Source organism: Grus americana, chromosome 11, assembly GCF_028858705.1.
Source record: "Grus americana isolate bGruAme1 chromosome 11, bGruAme1.mat, whole genome shotgun sequence".
NCBI classification, from domain to species: domain Eukaryota; kingdom Metazoa; phylum Chordata; class Aves; order Gruiformes; family Gruidae; genus Grus; species Grus americana.
Genome location: NC_072862.1, coordinates 6,171,730 through 6,188,380, shown reverse-complemented (window position 1 = coordinate 6,188,380; position 16,651 = coordinate 6,171,730). Strand labels below are relative to the sequence as shown.

The following is a 16,651-nucleotide window of genomic DNA, read 5'->3' as shown; positions in this document are numbered from 1 at the left end:
CACTGTGCGGCACCACAACCCGGTCGAAGAACACAAGTCTGCCCCAGGGTGACTACCACCTTCGCATTTGCAGGCTCCAGTCCCTAAACGAAGCGGTGTTAACTAGGACAGCCCAAACATCAGCCCTTATCCTCCTCTTGCAGACCCAAAGCTTCAGCAACCAGCCCCCTGGTTTCTGCAGCTGTGCAAGAGCTCACTCCAAGTATCCCCACCCCATTCCTGATGGGGCAGAGAGCACTGCACTTGGCTTACTCTGTACTTACAAACACAGTTAGAAGCAAATCATTCCCAATTACTATCACAGAGCAACACAAGCCCATCCTGCATCAGGAATGTCACCCACTGGAGAGGTCATCTCCAGGAGACGACTCTCTCCTCACATGGATCTGCCCCCCTGTGCCGACAGGCCTCCGATACACAAGACAGTACTCACATTTTCCAAGCCTTGTTCATACAGGGGGCAGAACCAAAAGCTTCAGAGGTTATCACAGCCGCAAGACCACCTCGCAAACTTTGGCGTATCAAGCACCTTCCACCAGCCCCGTACTGTGCCAGCACAGCGACACAGAGGCGTGACACGACTGCGGTGCAGCAACACCACACGCTCCAACACACGTATCAATGGTCTGGTCCTCTCCTCCTGCCTGAAAGAGAGCTGGGGAGCTTCAAAAAGAGGACTTCATCACCATAGCATCATAGGACATAAACAGGATTTCAGCCATGGAAGAGTACCTCCAGCGCAGTGACCAGAAACCCTGAGCTCCTGGAGCCAAAGCAGCAAAGGACTCGTTTTTAACTCCCCTAATGTCACCGCTGTGATTTATTTCCCCGCAGCACATCCGCTCGCAGGCCTGTTTCCTTGGGCTTGGGAAGGGACCCGTGTTTGACTCCCCAGCTCCCAGGGCTCCTCCTCGTCAGAGACCCAACAGCCCTTGGGGATACACTTTCATCTTTCATTCAGTACGCCTTGCTAATCCGAACAATATAATTGATTTTCTATGTAGTTGGACCAATCCATCACAAGATGAGCACAGCTGTCTGGCTCAGTTAAGAGGTGGCGTGAGCAGTTTTGAGATATATATGCACACATCTATGTTTTCAGCTTATTCTCAGTGATTTTGCATTGTCTGTACAAATGAACAATTTTGTTATATTTTTGCAACATGCCCCCAAGTTGGTCTTTTTAGTAGTTATTTTTAAAAGCCTGCTAATATTTAAGCTATTATCCAGTAAAAGAAGTAGCAGCATAAAATTAATGAAGTATTCTTGTTTTTCATCTCATTCCCAATAGGAAATTAGCAGAGCAACGTAACAGCCTCATTTTTGGCAAAACCACGCTGAGATACAGGGATTCTGGATTTTTTTTTTTTCCCCTGAAGTCATTTGTACACTCTGCGTACAAGTAAGCAATAAAAAGTAAAACAGAGAGGAATCAGGAGGACGACACTGTCTAATGTTATATTTTGGTATTACTGCATTTCTGCAGCCCCCCCTACCTTAGAGGCAGCAGGCTTTCAGCAGCAAGCTGATTTACCCAGATCTTCAGTGAAGAAGGGAAGAAAATGAAGTGCACAATTCTCAGAATCTCCACGTGTGGAAATTAAAGCACTGGGTGAGATCGTAATTCTATGGAGTAGGTTAAAATGTTCACTAAGATTTTATATAGCTGGAAGAAACTTCCCTATTTTCCCCTCTATCTCACTTGTGACACAAAAATTAAGATAAATTCTCCACCTAAAGTCATTGGGGCAGATTTTCCAAAACATCAGGCTTTTAAAAAGAAAAACACGCACAACCAACAAGGCAGAGAGAAAAAATACTTCTTGGCTACTTAAACCAATTCCCTATGATATCCTGAGCCTGAATGTTTATTTGGAAAAAAACCTAAACATATGCAGGATATTTATGCTATTTCTCTTCAGCAGAAACATCCTCCCAATTCGAAGCTGGTTGTTACATGCAATATTTTTAGACATCCATGTGTGTCATCCAGTTAGGAAAAAATAAGAAAAAAGTAATTAGACAGGGTGTAAACAGGAAACCTCAAAAAACTTAAGCCAAAAAAAAGCTGACAGAATAACATATCTCCTGAAGCATAGCTTAAGAATGGGAAATCATGAAGGGTTTGGGTCAGAAGCAAACCCAAATGTGTTGCACTCCCTCCAGACCAGATTTCACATCCCACAACTGGGCAAATTACAGAGACATCACTTGGCATAGCTGGTTGTATCTGTTGCCAACTCTTATTTTTAAGACTTTTTTTATTTTAAGAAGGTCTGGAGTCTTCACTACTAGGGAAAGTAAAAAAAAACCAACCAAAACCCCTTCCAAACCCTAACAACTCTGTGGCCAGAGAGGATTATACATAAACTGCACATGATTTTGAGAGAAAATTGGGAACTGTTTCTACCATCAAAAAGCTCGGGGGTCTGTGCACACATCCCAGCTGCTCTCCCTTGGGATGTGCCATGACTTGGGCTCCAGCTCCCCACGTGCACACGCTTCTGGCACGACCACGTTGCACCGATGGGTAACTGTGACCTGCCCAGGGACAGGATGGCCACACCAGGGTGGTGCATCCACGTAACTACACACTGCTGGAAGCTTTAAAACCACCTTCCCATCCAGCAAGGCTTCACATCATTAACGCCCCAAACCCCACAGAAGCCTTTTGGGAATAGCAACCCTCTTCCCTTCCTCTCAAGACAAACCCTTCTGCTCAGGCACGGGTGTTACCGAGCACCTACAGGGGCTCAGCCTGGAAAACACCAAGTGTGACACCAGGGATTCGGTCCCAGCTGCACAGAACCACCCATGTTATTTCCATAAGCTCCTTGCAGAGGAACCACGTGAAATTAAACTTCACTGGCAGGTGAATAAGCTCTGGAAGATATTTTACATGCAGAAAAAAGCCTGCACTGATGCATCCAGTGACAAGAGGGAAAGGAGAAACATTTTCACTAAATAAACGACCGGCACACAAAGCCTTAAACCTTCAGTTTTAAAAGTGAGAAATTGAACTGCAGTGCGTCATTATAACATGGATTGTAAAAGCCAGATCATTTATCCTGAAACAGGCACATCGCCCCACAGCAGCTCAAGCAGAGAGCTGAAGAAAATCATACCGATAACAAAAAGCAGAAGAGCAATATTCCCACTCACTCACAAGATGCACACGGTCAGTTAGGAAATGCTTTGCCACACCGACCCAGCCTCCACAAAGCCTGCGGAACAGAGGGACCCAAAATCCTGCCGTCCTGCTTGACCAGTGACTCGGAGGCAGCAGCACTTTTTTTACAGGTGTAGGAGCCCAGAGAACCAGCCTTGCACTTAAAAGAGAATTTCATCTCAAAATCCCTACCTGAGCTGCAGTGAACTAGCTACAAAGCATCGCCAGTAATTTCCTGTAAGGGCTCTTATTCCAGGCCTCCCTTCGGTAACTCATATGCCTGTAAGAGTTTTCAAAGCTTAATATTGAAGCCCCTACACTGACCTCAGATTTTCATCGGCATTTAGGTGAGTTTTTTCCTTCAGTCCTGCGGGCATTTGGGATCAGATCCTCAGCTGCATTAGATCAGCATTGCTTCATTGACTTTGATACAACCAGCTGGCTGATGTCTGGCCCGTAAACATGCACAGCCTGACAAAAATATGAAATAAGATGCACAAATGTATTGCAATACGGAGCTGCCCTGGCTAGGCACATCTCAGGAAAATAAAAGCCTTTGCCTGTCCTTCTGGAAGGAAGGGGCCTGCATGCAGCTGGGGGGAAGAGGGAAAAAAGTCATAATGCTAGAAATGACCTCAGAGTTTCCTGGTGTGTCTGTTGGGAGAGCAAAGCCTCGTCATGTTCCAGCAGAGTCGCTCAAAGCTTTAAGGAATAAGCAGAAAAATAACGAACAGGAGTTTTGTTTTATACTAGCATTTCTATGGAAGCTTTTTAAAGGATCCACGTAAGTCTCCAAAACGCCTCGACACACACTTCTTGTCAGCCCGTTTGCAGCCCGCAGGTCCTCCCTGACCCGGCGTAGGTGCCCGTCACCAAGCGTCCTGTGGTAAGGGGGGACATGACACCCACGGGGGATTGGAAGCACCCCACCCTCACAGGGGTGTAGATCCGGGAAAGGGCAACGTGCCCCCACCCCACTGCCATACCCCAGCCCACACCTCTCCATCACCTCCTTTGCCAGCAAGGGATCGCTGTGCAGGAGCCCCCAGGTGATGCCTCCTCTGCCTGGTCACCCTCCCCTCGATGAAGTCTCCTGGACTCAACAATACTTCCTGCTAAACACAAAGGTTGGCTCTGGGTCCGAAAATTCGGGTTTCCCTGTGGTGTCTGCACACACCAGCCCGGGCAGCCGGTGGGTTCCCTGCCGCGGCATTGCAGCCTGGCTCACGCAGACACGATAAACTTGATGTGATCCCTTCAAAGGCAACAGCAGAGCTTCCACCAGCATTACAAGGGGCAGACCATGTCTCCAGACATACCGCCTCTCCTTCCTAATCTTCAAGTCATAAAGAAACCTTTGGCTGAAGTCCTGGCTCCAATGTAGTCAATGAATTTTGCCGTTAACTTTAATAGGGTCAGGATTTTGCCTTAAATCATTTGTTATCTTGCTATTAACCTTAACAGAAGCCAGTATCTGCTTAACATTAAATAGCCAGCAATGCACTGAAGTGGCTGGCTACATCTCTTGCCCTTCATGCTCTGGCAAGCCACCACATAGGACCCATCCCACCTCACCAGGGTGATGCCAAGTGCCACCCCCATCCTTCCCAAGGGCTGCAGAGCCCACCCTGGCTCTGCACGCTCCCGTCCCAGTGCTCACGGGGTATTGACCCGCAGCAATTGCGGGAACTGTACAGAGCCATTCCCGACCTCGGGGTGTCCCTGTGCTTCTTGTCTCAGGGCAGCCAGACCCGACAATGCAGCATGCACAGAAATAATGTTTTAAGATGAGACAGACCAGAGAAAACTTAAGTGCAAGCTGGTACAAATGCCCCTTTGATGATGCTTTTCCATGGAAAGGTTGGCGCTGCTGAAGTTTGGCAAAGAGTTCGAGATAAAACACACCGCCTGGAACAGGGGGCTAAGCGGCTCCCCGGATTGCATTGCACCTTCCTAAAATAGCCACGTGAACTGAAGATCCGATGAAAAAACTGGCTCCTGCAGAGCATCAACTGACTTTCATGTAAGCCCCACCAGCTGAGCCAGTAAAAAAATCTGGCAAAGCAACAGCCCCAGTGCTCTCCCTCACTGCAGGCACCATGGCTTTTCAGGGCCAAGTGCCAACACACTTTCCATGTGATTCTCCCTTTTCCCCATTTATTCTATTTCTCATTGCAGGGGATGGCAAATCTAAGGGACTCTCACTTGTTTTATTGATGGTTTACTGATTTGTACAGGACAACAGGTACAGCCTCTTGTGGTCATTAGAAAGATCCCACTCGAGCAGGTCACAAGGCTTTAAACATCCTCCTTCTCTCCCAAAATGCCCAAATGCAATGCTCAGGACTAATGAGCACACTGCAATAAAACCACCAAAAATCCAAAGAACAGTGACAAATGAAAATCCAGGGAACAAATTAATTCAGTCTTCCTCAAAATGATAAACACAGTATCCCAGCCAGAAGATAAAGCCCTTTGCCAAGAGCAAAATATAAACAGGAGAGGTGCTGCTTCTTGGTCTCTACCAGGAGTGTGCAATGTAAAAAACCAAACTCTCTCCTCCCCACAGGGAAATTTTGCAGTGTGGTTGCCTTGCCTGATGCTACTGAAGGTGGTTTCACATTGCTGCTGCTCCCTCCCGCGTGGGGGTGCAGGGGGTGTTCACCCACACACAACCTGCGCACCAGCACGTGGACGAGCGTGCTACAAGCGTGCAGGCAACATCGATTCCCACAGCACGAGGCAGAGGGATGTGCTGCTGCAGAAAAGCCTTTGCTGGCTCCGCTGGCCCCACGCTTTTCAGCTGACAAGCGTCATCCAGACAGCACCTCACTTCTCCTGACACCGCCAAAGGCCATGGGATCTCGTCAGCAGTGTTACCAGTAGACGCTCTCCCTCTGACAACAGAGCGGGAGAGGTTAGCCATCTTCTTGAAGGAATAGCCCACTTGTTGCATCAGTATTCTCCTTATATTACAGGCATCTCATACTCAAAACCAAAGTGTTTCTCAAACAGGTCATGTCATTCCACAGGTGCTGACGTTGCCCTTACTATCACTTTGCAGTGTATTTAGAACAGCAGCAAGAAAAGAGTAGACAGGCGACTACAGCTAATCCTAAAAATCAGGAAAATTAATAGGAAACAATCAGTGCAAATCTGCCACAAATATCAAGTCAATAAAATACTTCATCCAACATCTGCTTTCCTTGGCAGAACACAGCTAATAAATTAGTGTCTGGTGGAGACATGCTTATCACCAACAGCTCTGAGGCACTGCAGTCAGGTCATTACCGCACACAAGCCCATAGTGATGTTTTGTTCCAGTGCAATCTCCTGGGAACCCAGGGAAAAAAAAGATCCTGTAGGATCAGAGAGCTTTCCTGACACTACCCAACAGAGCAAATGCAGTGTTGGCCCCGGCTGGGAGGCAGCAGCATCCTCTGCCCAGGAATGAGTGGTACCCACCGTGGGGCAGGACTGGACACCTGAGCTCCTGCAACCTGTTCTGACCTGCACTCCTCAACCAGGAGGTCAGAGGCAAATCAGTTAAGCTCCTGCTTCTTTGCCTACGTCTCTACAACACAAGTGTCAGGGGATATTCTGTGCAGAGCTTCTGGTAACTTTTTATGTTTTAACCCACCCCAGAAGCCACCTCCAACCCACTTGGAACAGAAACTCATCTTTCTCTGTTATGGGAATAGTTACAGAAAACTAAAAAAACAAACCCCAGAGACCTGCACCCTGCCCTTGATGCCTCTTTGCCTCTGCCCAGCCCTGAAGCTCTCCCCTGTCTCTCTGATGGCTTCTCACAGGCTTCTCTGTCCCCCCCACTATACTTCTTGCTTCTCTACCACCCTCCTGCTCACCCCAGGGTGGGTTTTTGAGGGAAGGCTCCTGAGGCTGGAGACATAAACCTGGACCAAATATCCGCCATCCTCTCCAGGCATCATCACATCCTCTGAGAGTATCTTGCATCTCTTCCCCTCCTGTCCCGTTGGGGTCCTTGCACCCAGCTCATCTCCCATCCCGTCCCCATCCTCCCCTTGGACTTTTCCAGCCGCTCTCCTGTTTGGCAGCAACCCGTCAGGAAACCCAGACGCCAGCCTTGAACAGACATGAGGTAAGCAGGCAATGAAAATTACTTTTTTTAAAAAAAAGGGTGTATCACAAGTCCATCTGAACTGCCTTTAACTTCTGTAATTTAAAAAAAAAAATGCAAAGAGCAAGCAAATAAACCAAGAAAAGCCTGAAATCCTAAGCTCTCTGGAAGAAGGCCAAATAGCGGGTATGGGCACTGAGCGGCGTTCCGGCAGCAGCGAGCCAGCCTGCCCAGCACCAGCACCTTGCCAGGCACTGGGGGGGGGGGGGGTGTGGATGGATTTGGACGGCTCCACACTCCACTTTTAAAGCAGAACAAGCACTTCGGATCAAAGGCTCTTTCTGAACGACCGTTAACGAGCTCCATGTGCTCTGCTGCATCTCCAGCGCAAACCTCTTCATGAGTTGGGTTTTTATTTTTTTGGGCAAGAGGGGTGGGGACCTTACTGATGAGACATTTAATAGTGACATGCTGAAAGGAGCTACTGTACCAAGCACTGACCGCCTTTTCTCTGGACTTTATGAATCTGTGCTTTGATTTAAATCATATCTCAGAGCAGCCTATAAGGGTAATCTCTGAAAATGCATTTTCTCTGTAATCAGAAATTATAGACCCTGTTCTCCAGCTGCAGCAGCAAAGTTACCAGAATCAAGTTTGTATTTAGCACTTTCCTAAAACAGCTAAGGCAACGCTTGCAACAAAGGCAGGAAAAAGCAGCTGTAAATGCTCAGAGTAAACAAACAGCCCCTTATCTCCACAATGGAGTGCAAAAGATGCAAAGAAATTTTTATAGACTGATCTTTCAGGGAAAGAAAAAAAAAAAGAGCAAGCAAAAAGGTTTCAGCCTGCACTGCCAAAGCACCCCAAAGCAAACTGACTTTGCTCTGTGCTGTTTTCTGGCTGCCTGCTCTCTGGCACTCACAGCTCCAAGCTCTGCACGATGTTTTAGCCCGGGTACAATGTAAAAGCACTAAACAATGTTATCTGTTGCTGCTAAGCATCAGAAATTAAAATATAGCCTCTTACCTCCAAGCCACACTCCCTGCTGGTTTAAAAGGACTGAAGAAACCCAGGAACTACTCAACGGCGTGCATGTGCTAAGCCTTCATGTTTCTGTACATTCAAGCTGGGGAAGAAGGGAGACACGAACCCAGACTTGTTCCGTTGCCATATAATCTCAAGGAAGTGACCTTCACATTTGTTGCTTTGATTACAGATTCAGAAACAAAACCCTTTCCAGCATGAGTCAAGGGACACAAGAGGGTGAAACGTGATTGTTAGAAATGCAGGCAAGCTGGGAAAGCATTACAATTATTTTTTTTCCTTTGTAATATTAACCCCTTTATTATGAAACAAACCCAAGTAAAAACCCAGCAGTTACAGACCAAAGGCACAGGACAAGGTGCCAGCCCTGGGGCAGTGAGACACTTGGTGGGACCAGGGTCCCTGCCAGCCCCTCTGCACCCCAAGAGCCATCCAAGGACCCCCATGCCAACAGCTCTGCGCTTGTTGGGAGCTGCCATCGGCCCTCTGGCTCTTCCTCCCCACGCATCTGCATCCAGGGGACAGGAGGGGCCTTTATGCTAAAACTTGGCACGGTGCTGAAGTTTCAAGCTGCCTCCGCTTTTGGCCCCTAGGAGCGGGGGCTTAGTCCTGCGGCCACAGGGAGGTTCAGCTACCGATCTGAAGGTATAGGGGTAAGTGAAGATAACCAGAGCTTGTCCTCACATCGTACACTCACATCTCCACAGTCCCCTGCTGCGACAGACACCCCCAGGTACAGCATTTCACTGGATTTCCCCAGCTCCTTTCCAAAACATGTTCTGGTCCGCTACCTCTGATGGGGGCTACTGTGCATCAAGGGAGGGAACCGGGAGCGTGGACAGAGGCTACACCCTTGGCCATCAATCCGAATTTGTTCTGAGGTCAGGGTTGGTCTCCAGGAGTGTAATTTGCTGCTGGTAGAGGTGCAGAAGTAAATCATGTGCCTGCTGTTCTCCTGCTCCCTTCACAGGACTTCAGTGTGCAAAACGTCAAGTTATACTTAAAGGACATCTCGCTCCTCTCCCTGATTTCCTCTGCTCTGGTCCATCAACCTACACAGCTTCATACTCCTCTGGGCTTTGACACAGCAATGCTAATTGCGTCAGGAGGAGCAGAGGTATCACAACAGCACAAAAACTGAGCTCTCCTCCAAAAGAAACATCGGACGACTATATAACACTGCTTTCATCAAAAATAAATAACAAAATGGAAAACTGAAGAACTGTGCACCCAAATCCAGGAGGCTGTAATCTCCAGAGCTCCAACCTGACCTCCAGGCAGGTACACAAGAGGCACGAGATCTCAAATTTATACATGCAGTTACTTCAACATCCAAAATAAAAGCCTGCTCCTCCTTCACAAACACAGATCCGTGTTATTAATCTCCTTTTATGTGATACGAGCATGGGTACCCAAGCATTTAAATCAGACCACTGACTCACATCCTCTGGCTACATAAATCATGGTAGGAAGACTGATGCCAAGGGAACACCACAGCCCAGGACCACGGCATCCAAAACAGGCTGGAAGCCACAGGCTGAGGGAACATCATGAAACGCTACCAGAGCGGGGAGGAGCTCTGGACACGCAGCAAGACAACCTCGCCTGGGAGCGAGAGCGACCTCTTCCCTTCAGCTGGATGCTCTCCAGTTATTTATGCTCCCAACTGACCCGTCACTATGCACAGAGAGGACAAACCACAAAGGTTTTTCCACCTCAACTTTTATAATCTATGAGTCTGTTTTAATAGAAAAGTTAAGTTCAACACCTGGAATAAGCTAACTTGCTTTTACCAGCATGGGAAGCAAGAACCTCAGGGTCAAGCTTTTGAAAGCAACACACAGTTCCCGCTTCTTAAAGGTACTGAGCCCTCCTGGTCCAGCTAAACTTCCCCGAACAGGAGGCTCCACGTACCAAGTGTTTGAGGCCAACAACAGGCTCCATTAAGCTGCAGAGCACTGCATAAAGCCAGAGCCTTACTGACGCTGCTGGGAAGAGAAAAGCAGGGCTGCCTGGTCCACAGGATCAAACAGCGTGAGTCAGCCCCGCTCCCCTCGCCCGGGGCTGCCTCCGTAAATTACCATCAATCCAGACACCTCCAGCGGGTACCTCACCCCAGCTACCCCAGACACCTGGCATGCAGCAAGGTGCCAGAGACATCTCGCTCTCCTTGTTTAACGCAGAGGAACTAGCTTTGATCAAATATCCACCTTTTAAATAGCTGCAGACAAAGAGAGGGTTTTTTTCCCCTGAAGTTACTTTGTAAAAGTTAACATTCTCATAGTCATGAGACTACAAAAGCTCTCCACACAATGCTCAGTATTACAGGTTTCACAAAAAAACCATAAGCTGGCCCCACATCAGGCAGGAGGATGCCAGGTCAGGTCCAGTCAACTGGTCCAGACTGCACCAGCAACCTAAGGGGTGGCAGCTGAGACAGCTTAGGGAGAGTATTTCAGAGTAACAAACTTGCACTTGCCTCCAAAACACAAGTTCCAAAGCCCCAAAATAAGATGGAAAATAGACAGTGAGTCATTTTTCCTTAGAGAAATGACGTAAAGGTTACCTGGGTGGTGCCAACTTCTGCCCTGCTGGGATAACCACAGGGACAGGAATAGCTGGAGGAGGGGAAGAGCACAGGTCCTTGGAGGATCCGGGGCTTCCAAACAAATACACATCTGGGCCGTGTAATTCAGCTGTACTCTGGGCCACAGATAATTTTTCTAAACAAGAAAAAAAAAATACAGCGCACCCGTAAGAAGTTCCAGCAGTGGCAAAAGCTGTTGGAGCAGCAAGAGTTGAGCAGGGGAAGTCTCTGCAATGTGGAAGCCACCAGGAGAAAAGCTCCAAGCTGGGCTTTGGGGATGGCAGCGCTGCGACTCCTCGCCAAAGGGTACGTAACCCCACAGCAAACGCAGCACACCCCAGCCTCTCTGAATAAGGTGAACGGGTGCAATGTGCTCGATATGAGAGAGGAATTACTCCCACTTTCGCTGAAGCTTAGCAAACACTGACTTACGTGCCTAAGTGCACCTGCCCAACCAGATTCCCAATGGGCTTCATCCACACCGACATACTTGCTCTCCCAAAACAACTGTGGCAACCAGACACGTCCAGTTCAGTGTCAGCCAAACAACTCCACACTCAGCATGATGGGGACCTCTTTGCCTAGGGCAGCCACCTTTCTGGAGAGATCGTTCCCTTATTCTTTTCCTGTCTGTCTACCACCTCAGCTCTCCTCTCCTATTGCACTTCTGCCTTTCCCCCCCCCCCACCTGTTTGTTTTCCCACACTTTCTTGCAAGTTTGTGCTCAGTTTGGAGTATCGGGGGGGTTGACATACACCTGAATGGGGTCAGTATGATTTTTTTTTTAATTCCCCGGTCTCTGTCCTCTTTCCTTTCTTGTACAGCTTGTACTTTTCAAGCTATGTAATTCTTGCACCACCCTCTCCTACTCTTCCAACTTATGCACTCCCATCCTCTTACATATGAGCCAACACCCTGCCTGCATAAGATGCACAAGCACAGCCTTCTCCACAGCGTACACCCTTCTGCCCAGCCCACATCACTACCTAGAAACCACTGACCTAACAAAAAGCAAAACCAGGATGCTCAGAAAACAGCCCGTGATTAGCAGCGGCCATGCGGTACACACGCCGTATGCAGTAGCTGCTCCATCACCACTCCCAGCTCTGCTGGCACCGCACACTTGCACCCCATGGCGAGCAGGAAGATGAACGCTGGGGCACCCATCACCGAGACAGCACCTATCCTACATCAGCTGGAAAACCAACTACCTAAACATTGCAGTCTTAAATCTAACGTTGTTTGAATCGTCAATGATGGCTTTTAACGGCTAAACAGCACATTCAGTCTGCTCTCAGCATTTTGATGACCTTTAGTCTCCCCACCTCTCCTTCCTCAACACAGAGTTGATGCATGTTTAAATGAATGACAGATCAATTAGCAGGGAAAAGTGTACATGTGTATTTGTGTGTGGGAGGGTATTTAAGCTAATATATTCCAGTGCTGATAGCTTTATCCTCTTTACAGGCTCTGAGAATGAACTGGCCTCCATCTGTACAGAAGATTAGTAGAATTACTAATCACTAATTATGACTCAGAGGTTTTAAGAGCAATGCAGACTGTACAAGGGTGGCCTGATTTTTTAGAAAATGAGGAGACAAAGATAGCACAGTGTTATTTTAAGCACATGGACAGTCCATCCAAGATTGCAAAGAACTGCAGTGACAGAGCTAGCAAAGGGAGTGACAGAAAGCTAAACACTCAGAAGGACAAAAAAAAAGAAGTATGGAAAAACCAGCATGTGCTTGAAACACTTTTAATTTGCCTTTTCATAAGCCTCTTGTTCAGTCAGAGCAAGCTGGCCAGCCTCTCTGCACAAGACCAAAAAGGAGATTTATCCAGGGAAGTTCACGCAGTGATACCTTTGGACAAGAGTCTGCTTCTGAGAAGTGGCGCCAGCGACATTTGAAATCCAACGTATTTTGTGAACTGCGTCAGATTGAAGAAAAAAATGTTTATACAGTCCAAAGCGGGTAGTGAATAGAAGGCACTGTTTGAAACTGGCACTGCAACACCCTGAAGGAAATGAGATGAAGTTCACAGTCTGGTTGTGAAGTTTGTCAGCTAGGGAAGAGGGAGGAGCAGTACAAAAATCATATTTTTGTTTGAATAAACGGTCTCAAACAGAAAATGCTACATCATGAGCTCAAATGGAAATGTCTGGCAGAGAACTTTGGAAAGCTGCTGTTGGGACTGTGTAAAGCCAAGTTTAACTCTAAGCTGTCGGGAGGCAGTGCCTGGAGCTGGTCCTGTTCTCAGCTCTGCAAGAGGCTCCCCCCCACCCCAGCGACACCTCCACGTGCCGTGCTTGGACATGACGGGGGTTCCACACAGAGGCAGGGCTCCGCAGGTGATGTGCGAGCAGTGTCACAGCATTAGATCAGATCCCTTCAAAAAGAAAAACAGCTGGATGAAAGCAGTCAGGGCAAAGCTTTTCCAGAGCATCCGGTAGTTCCCAGTGACCAAGGTTAAGTCTTTGAAGGGGCACATATTCAGCATCCTCTAAAAAGGTCTGAGCTCCCTTTGGAAAGCCTTGACCCATAAGGACACCCGAGATGCTCCCTCTGAGCATCGCTCGCAGGGTCTGTCCGGTGCGGAGCAGGGAAAGCTCTGCCCTGACAACACAACACTTCCCCTTCATGCTCACCCTCGCCGCTCCAGCACCACTTTTCATCATTGTGGAAAAAAAAGGCATCTCCGATTTGTTGTCAGCATTTTTATAACAAAAAGTTAAGGTGTGGTAGCAGAGGAAACACAGTCCTTACTATGCAAACCAACTACGTTAGCACCATCGGAAACAGAAGTCAACCGCTTCCTCTCGCTCCTCCACCCCAGGTACATATGGGATGGACACACGTACAAAGATTATTTATTGTGCTTCATCAGGAAATTTTTTTTTCACTTCAAAGGAAGTGACCTTTCAGAGGTTAAAAAGCACTTTGTCCAACAAGCCACATGAATTCAATTTACACTCTTACACCAGAGATTGCTAGTCAAATTACTAGTGTAACCAAATAATTTAATCACAGAGATGCTCCCATACCCAGTTTCATGTCCAGCAGATATTAATCACAACATGTCATCATATTCTGCAGGGAGTTTGGGGACAGTTTGCCTAGTTTCTCTTTTCCACTTCGCATTGAGCGGACTAACATGCATTTTCATGCTGACACTGAAGCATTCACTTGACCAGTTTTTAATTTATAGAATTAGCTGCACTATCAGACAGACTCCAACGCAATGTATCTTTCATGCTTAAAGCATAGGGCCTAATGAGGACTGACTGCAATGGAATTTCTAGGAAAAAATTGGTGTTTGTACCTCAGGGCAAGATGTGCACCAGAACACGGTAGTGTTGACATCCCAATGAAAGTCAGGCCAGTGGTAACGCAAGTAACTAAACATGGGATAGATGTTGATCCTGAAAGTTTTTGGCTTTGACACTGCTTATTAACCTCATTTATATAAAAATTACACTTTCTGTTTTACTGCTCTATAATTAAATCTAAGACAGGTGGCCTATAAAACCAGCATGTGGAAAGCCCTGCCAAAAGCTTTATTTTGGAAGAGTATCAGGACACCCAGAAGTGCCATGCTATCCTGCTGTGGGCATCAGGAGGGGCTCTGGGAAGATCCCCCAAGCCCAGCTGGCAGGCCCCAGCACTACGTGCCCGATCTCCACAAAACACATCCCTCGCTTTTCCCTTATAGGAAACAGGTACCCTTGTATGAAGGCTTCTATGCCAAATTCTCCCTTAGGATTTTTTCCAAGCCCTAATAGCCCAAATAACTCGTATTGACTTGCTGCAGTTGAAGATCTGTGCCAGCTCTTCCATCAGCTGTCTCTGCAAGTCTCTTTTCTAGGACAGGCTTTCAGATGCTCTCTGTCACGGACAAGACAATGTTCCCTGGCACACAACCTGAGTGCTCACAGAGGATAAATGTACATATTGTGCAACCCCCCTCCCCATGCCTGGGTTCAGAGGTTATTTCAGAGTGAAACGGGACACCCCGTCAGCACTTTGGCTCAAACTCCTCCAGATGAATAGGCTTTGGGCAAATAGGACATCCCTTCTCCTTTGGCGGATGGCACAGATGATGGCAGCACCCCGGAGCAGACACCAGCTTGGGGAAGTGCCTGAGCTCGGCTCGCTGGGCTGTGGCTGAATTCCCTGCACCAGGGACCGATGAAACAACAGCCAGTGAGACCTTGGAAGGTGTTTCCTACACACACACGCTAGAAACAAGGCTGAAGAGAAGGTGACTGACAAAGGCTGGTTTGTTCTTGTCAGGGTTTTTTTTTTTTTGTACTCAAAGCTGCTAAGGCAGGTAAAGGCTTTATGCTGGCAGAGAGGATTTCAGCTTCCCCTGGCCAGGCGGCTCTGCCCGCATGACAGCCCCTGCACCTGCCAACTTCAAAAGACATCGGTGAGAGCCCTGCGTAGAAAGGCTTCTCCTGTTAGTGGCTTCTCTGTGCTGGGACTCAAGCTCAGGTTTCCCATGAGGCTAGCAAGCATTTCATTAAAAAACACCAAAAAAGAAAAATTAAAAACAACAACAACGTCCCAAAAGTTACCAGCCCAGGGAAAAGCAATCCCACTGGCTTTCCTTTCACCAGCAATGTACTGATGATTAAAAAAAGACCTGCTAGCAGTATCCAACTTACCTGAAAATATCCACAAAGCAATGTGAATCCCAGCTATGGATCAAAGCAAACTGAAGCCTCCAGGGCTGCCCAGCTGTGCAAGTGCCTGTCACCTCATCCCTCTCTGCATGTCCCTTGCACATAGCTCAGCGACAAAGTTCTGACTTGTTTCCTGATTTGTTACACTGTGTACAGCCCAGGGAGTCCTCAGAGAAGGCACAAGCATAGGTTTAGTCAAAAGAGCCTTTATATTCAACTCATGGTATTTTTTTTTTTTTTTACACCTGGAATATGAATGTGAAGGAGTTACAGAAATATGAACATTCTTGCTGAAGCCAAAGTGGGAAAAGACTTTGTTAAGCACCTCTCCAGGTGCCAATATTAAGAACACAAGGCAAACCCATGCTTTCATCTGGCTGCACTAACTACAGGACTTCTAGCAAAAATTTGAGAATACAAATAGCATCCCTGGTAGGTAGAAGAGCATTATTATCTATTTTACAGACAAAGAACAGGGGCACAGCAAAGGAAGACAATTTCCCAGGATAACGCAGGATCTATGGTAATGACGGGACACGAAATCTCATGTCCAAGATGAGAGCCTAGTCCCATAGACACTGCAACATCCGCCTCCTCAGAGCAACAACCCCCTGGAGAGCTCTGCACTTCTCACTCCTGTATTCCTCCAGCAAGCCCAAGGTGAACAAATCTAACACAGCATGGCTCCGAGTACATTTCTGCATGCAGGGGTCATCCAGCTACATTTGTTAGATGTTTTTATAGCTTGAAGTGTTCAAAAAAATAATATTTGATTCAACTTCTTATAGGGCTTCAACATCCAGACCAGTGACATTTAACACTGTGTGCTCAGTCCTGCACTCACAGGGCTCAGCCAGAATACTGCCAGTGGTTTTAGCAGCAAAGAGCCAAGACCTTGGCACAAAAAGCAACATGTTGTGCAACCCAAGGAAGAGCTGCAGGGCATTCTTTCAGCCATCTCTTTAATACACCCCAAATTACCACTAGGAAATTCCTGACATTAAAATGTGCGAGTTGCCTTGTTTCTGCCCAGTTCCACCTCCCAGGGATAACACAGCAAAGTCCATC

The 16,651-nt window shown here is 47.5% G+C and overlaps 1 protein-coding gene across 8 annotated transcripts in view; it reads right to left on the bottom strand.

Annotated features, from left to right (window-relative positions):
• The window catches only part of FRMD4B (FERM domain containing 4B), a 134,582-nt gene that overhangs the window by 65,423 nt on the left and 52,508 nt on the right, over positions 1-16,651 (bottom strand). Inside the window, exon 1 of one of the 8 annotated variants that reach the window (XM_054838343.1) lies at positions 8,295-8,358. The exons of 6 other annotated variants lie outside the window; for them this stretch is intronic. The gene's annotated coding sequence lies outside the window, so the exon portion shown is untranslated. Of the gene's footprint in view, positions 1-433; positions 456-8,294; positions 8,359-16,651 lie in introns of those variants that run through there. One more of the 8 variants, XM_054838346.1, reaches the window with a different exon arrangement.